Genomic DNA, 5,776 nt, shown 5'->3' with positions numbered 1-5,776 from the left:
TGGATGGATGGATGGGTGGATGGATGGATGGATGGATGGGTGGATGGGTGGATGGATGGATGGGTGGATGGTGGATGGTGGATGGATGGATGGATGGGTGGATGGATGGATGGGTGGATGGTGGATGGATGGATGGAAGGATGGGTGGATGGTGGATGGATGGATGGATGGATGGATGAGTGGGTGGGTAGGGTGGATGGTGGATGGAGAGATGGATGGATGGGTGGTAGATGAGTGGGTGGGTGAAGGGATGAGTGGGTGGGTGGGTAGGTGGATGGGTGATAAATAGGTGGATGGATGGGTGGATGAGTGATGAGTGGGTGGGTGGGTAGGTGGATGGGTGATAAATAGGTGGATGGATGGGTGGATGAGTGATGAGTGGGTGGGTGGGTAGGTGGATGGGTGATAAATAGGTGAATGGATGGGTGGATCAGTGATGGGTGGGTAGATGGGGAATGGTTGGGTAGGTAGGTGGATAGTTCACTTATTGCCATCATTCTCACTTTACAAATGAGTAAACTGAAGCACAAAGAGCTTAAGCAATTTGCCTCAGGTCATGGCCTGCAGAGGGAAGCTATTGGATCTCTCAAGTCCAGATCTATTGCTGCACTTTCTGCTTGGCTGCCTCTTTTGAACAACTCAAAGGAATACCATAAAAGTACCAAAAACCGGTTGACCAGCTTCAAAATGAAACCAGCCTGATGATTCAGAAGGCACCTTCTGATACTACGGCAGTTGTGCAGAAAGCCCACTTCTGGGACTGTGGCCTTGGAGTCTGACTCTGCTACACAAAGCAGCACGTGTGCATCCAGCCCCAGGCAGGCTCAGGGAGGCCCCGGGGCCAAGGTCCTTGCCTGACAGAAGGCAGCAGCTTCACTGGGGAATCAGAGCAAGCGCCCGGGCATTCTTTGGTTGACAGTGGGCGACAACCCCTGGAAGGGCAACCCAAGGCCAGAAAAGAGAGACTTAAGAAGGCAGTGGCGGGGAAAGAACCAGGCTGGAAGCTGGACTGCTCTGGGTCTGAGGCCCAGTTCAGCTCCTTACAACTGTGTGATCTGGCCATGTAATTAAACCACTATGACCCTCAGTTTCTTCATCTCTAAAACGGGGGTGATGACATAACCCTCCCAGGGCTATGGTGGGACTTAAATGAAATGGCAGCTGGGAAACTTTCCATGGTTGGCTTTAGACAAATAATTCTAGGGGCGCTTAATTGTAAGGAGAACTGGACACGGAAGTAATAAACCAGCAGTTTGAGGAGTTGAGAAAACAATTGTGTCTGCAGTCTCATTGGGAGCCTCAGATAATATCTTGACACTCATTTCATGCAAAAACACATTGCTGAGTGCTCTGGTGCTGTGGACATCTGAGCCATGAGGCAGTGTGGCCCCTGCCCTCAGATTGGCACATTGGCTAATTGGGCTGTGCCCTCAGGGCCTGAGTTCCAGTTATGACTCCCTGATTCCAAGGGGTATGACTGAGAGCACTTCCGGGGACCCCTCTGGGCCTCAGTTTCCCCATCTAAAAAGTAGAGGTAATAACAGTACCCAGAGTCGGGATCTGAGGATTCAGTGACCTCATCTAACGTAAGGCACATGCATTTCTGGCAAGAGGAAAGTTGGTTCTAACTCATCAGCCTTTGGGGCAAGCGCAGACAGGAGGTGGAACAGAACGGTAACTGTGGGTGAAGGCCAATGTCACTGCCCCTAGGTTTGTGAACAGAGTGAGGGGCAGCAGGGCACCCCTCTCCCCCACTGATTTTATAAATGTTTTCTTTGTCTTTGTGTTTCATTGCTCTCTGTTTTCATGAGAACTCTGTTCTAGGAACCGTAGAACAAAGCCCCCTCGAGGATGCTGCCTGATTTATTGGAAAGGGAGGGACAGCCCAGGCTGCCAAACCCTTCCTCCAGCTTCCTTCCCCATTTGGCCCTCGGATGAGAGCCCCAGGGCCGGGGCCACAGAGGAGAGGCGCTGTGCCCTCCCGCCCGCCTCCCTCCTTTCCCTGAACCTGGTCCTGCTCCCAGGGGGAGCCTCCCGTGCCTCCTGGAAGGAGACAAATGGGCGAACGAACTATTGTGACTATTGTCCTCTCACCTTGGCCGGCTTCTCAGCCAGTCAGACCCATTTCACCTTCACCCGCAGGAACCACAGAAGGAGAATCACCTGCACCAGGAAGTTGGCACTTCCCTGCGGGTTTTTCCCAGGCTGACCAGTTGCCTGTTCCATCCTCGGCTTGGCTCCATGCCTGACGCCTGAGCCAACCATGGATGGTTTCTGTTCTCTGTTGTTGTTACCTTGAACAGCGCACCTGTGTGTTTACTTACTGTTTCTTGGTCTCTCCAGCCACCTACTTGCTTGCCCTCTAACTTACTTGGTTTACCTACCCACCTACTATCTACTTATATCTATGTATCAACTTATCCGTCTTTCTACTTATCTAGTTGCCTATATACTTATGTATCAACTAATCTGTTTATATAATACCTACTAATAGGCTTATGTTCTCATATACCTCCTTACCTGCCTAATTTGCATACAGTTTTATTATCTCTAGTACAAGCATGTCAAACTCAAAAGCTAACATGGGCCAAATAAACGAGGTTTGAGTTTATGTGGGCTGCAAAAAAACAAAAGCTTCAATTTTCATAGAAATGTAGGTTTATTTCGATAGAAACGTGCTGAATACAAAGGGCTGAAATAAAAAAATAATTGTTAACATAAAATAATAACACATTTAATAAAAATTAATATTTTTTCTTGAACATTAACTTACCAGACACTGAATAACTGCACAAATTAATGAGGGTAATGCAAATAAACCTGTTTTTCTTGTTCTCTAAAAGTGAAATATTTCCTTTTACGCACACCAAACAGGTCAGTCCAAGATTAATGATGTGGCAGTCAGCTGCTAAAATATTTGCTGCTAGTATTAGTGGAGAAAAATGGTGAGCCTTCGAGTAAGGCATGTAAGGGAAATGAATGCAACACGATTATAGTAATCAGTCATTAGCGAATGTTGTAGTTCAATTATTAATGATTATGTATAACAGGATATTGTAAAAATTAAGTTACAAAATTTTTATTAAAACGTTTCTTACATACCGTTATATTGGCTGGGCCACAAAAATATTCACTGTGGGTAGCATGGGGCCCGCGGGCCATGAGTTTGACATGCTTCCTCTAGTACCTAGCTCTCTATTCACTGATCTCTTTCCTTCCTTTCTCACCTTCTTCCTTTCCTCCTCCTTAATCATTTATTTAGCACTACGGCCGGCGAGATGATGAGCCCTTGGTTCTTGTCTTGAAGGAAAGATTTCAGTCAAGAGACAAAGTGTAGCAAAGCAAACACGAATTTATTGGCTGCAGCAAAAACACACTCAGGACAGTGAAATGAGGAAGGGCGGAGGAGAAGCTGTAGGAGAGCCTCGGCTGGGCTGCTTTGAGAAGTCAGAAAAAAGGGGGCCTTGGAGACAGGTTCAGGGGGTTAGCCTGGGACGAGCTGCCACTGCCCGTGCTCCCCTGGTTGCAAGTCTCCTGGGTCCCTTAGAGTTTCGGGGATGCATGCCTGTGGGGAAGGAGAGGTCTCTTTGTCATGCTAGATCCTGACTTAAGACAGAGACATTCAGACGCCCAGGGCAAGGCTGGCTTCAGTAGCAGTGAGAAGGCCCCTCAGCAGGAGGGTATGGAGCCCTGGGCTCAAGAGAATGGTCACCGCCTCTGGGGGCGTTTTGAAGAGGAACATGAGCAGGAATACAGGATGCTTTCGTAGGGAGAAAATCTGGGCTTGGCTTCACCGGTAACCTGCCCACTCACTCCTTGCCCTCTCCACTCAGTTCAGGAGGCTTGTCTTCTACTCGGCACCAGCCTGACCCTCTCCTCATCTCTTCACCATCAGGCTGCTGGAATTCAGACCCCCATCAGCTCCTGGCAAGACAGCACTGTGCCTCTCTCCACCCAGGCCCTCCTTGTACTGATCTACAGGCTCTGCCACCAGCCAATCCCACAGACTAGCACATGTCACTGATCAGCTCAGAGACCTTCTGTGTTGACACAGGCACGATCAGATGCTGGTCTTGTGGAGTGTGAGTCTGGAAGGGCCAGGGGGGTGGTTTGGAGAGATCAGGTGGCAGGCTGCTGCTATCGCCCATGTGATGGCATCCAGGCAGGCCCACCTCCAGGCCTGGCTGACTCTCACTGCGAGCTCTGCCCTGCCACGAAGCTGACTCAGAACTGCTTTGGCCTTGGCCATTGGAACTGGCTGCGTCTGAGGAAGGGAGGGACTCCCATAGGTGGCCTCAAGACAGGTGAATGCCCAGGGATGCCTCTCTTGGCACCAGGTCATGGGACTGTGAGACTTCTTGGGAGTTCTAATATCTGTCCCTTCTGTTTTGTTAGCCTACCAAAGCAGGACTCTGTTTCAGATTGACTCTTAGCATTTCTAAATTGACTATTAGCCTTTCTTCTTTGTCTGCCTACTTCCTCTCCTGGGACTTCTGAATGCAGTGACTGTTTCAAAATAACCACCGTACAAAAATAGGCATCGTTATCCTCATTTCATATGGGGAAACTGAGGCCCACACAGGGAAGTGAGGGGTCCAGGTGTTGCCGGTGAGATAAGGAAACCTCGGTTCTTATCTTCTTAAAGGAAAGATTTCAGTCAAGAGACGAAGTGCAGCAAAGCAAGCAAGAATTTCTTGGCCACGGCAAAACCACACCTGGACAGGGAAACGAGGCAGGGCATGGAAAACGCTCCAGGAGGGCCTCGGCTGGGCTGCTTTGGCTCACTGAGAAGTCAGAGAAAGGGGCCTTGGAGACAGGTGCGAAGGGTTAGCGCGGGAGGAGCTGCCCGTTGCTCCCCTGGTTGTAAGTGTCCTGGGTCCCTTAGAATTTAGGAGATGCACACCTGTGGGGGAAAGGGAGGGGGCAGGGAATGGCGCAGTGTGGTCCCCAGAGGGAGAGAGCGCCCACTGAGTCTTCATCCTGAGGGTATTTGTCTCTGTCTTGCAGGTGGGCATCTTAGGGGAGGTCTCAGGGGAAGGTCTTCGTAGAATATCCATCAGCTTTCCAGGTGCCCTCTTTCAGGGTTGTGGTCTCCATTGATGGGTCAGAGCCGGGGCAGGGGGTCATTAGTCTCTGCTGGTGGTCCTGAGGCAGCCACAGAGGCACCTGTCTGCTTTTGCTGCTTTTCTGGGCCTGGAGCTAAAACACAACTGAGGCCTAGATGTTACCTTTAGGGATAAAAAGTCTGAGTGTCTAGATCGCGTGACCAGCAATGCTAGGGGAGGAAAGGTTACCTTAGGACCAAGGTCCTTATTTTTCCAGTTTAGCCCATTGCCAGACACTGGGCTTTCTGCCCTAGTGACCTTCTGTACTTGGCCCATAGTCCTTGCTCGGCTGATGTTCATCTAACTGCCTATTACACAAGGTCACATACCTGCTAGTGACAGCTCTTCATACTCCTAACCCAGTGCTTTTATTTTTTTATTATTTTTATTGATTTTTTAGAGAGAGAGGAAGGGAGAGGGATAAAGAGATAGAAATATTGATGAGAGAGAAACATCAATTGACTGCCTCCAGCACAAGGGACTGAGCCCGCAACCCAGGCATGTGCCCTGACCAGGAATGGAACCCGTGGCCTCTGGGTTCCTTGGTTGATGCTCAACCACTGAGCTACACTGGCCGGGCCCAACCCAGTGCACTTTCAGTAAAAATGCATGAGGCTCTTAAGTGCTTGTTTCCCAAACTTCTTTCATTTCAGTCCCCCCCCCCTGATGTC

The sequence above is a fragment of the Myotis davidii genome, unplaced genomic scaffold (assembly GCF_000327345.1).
Source record: "Myotis davidii unplaced genomic scaffold, ASM32734v1 scaffold209, whole genome shotgun sequence".
NCBI lineage: Eukaryota > Metazoa > Chordata > Mammalia > Chiroptera > Vespertilionidae > Myotis > Myotis davidii.
The sequence above is the reverse complement of the archived record's forward strand: the minus strand, read 5'-3'. Positions refer to the sequence as shown.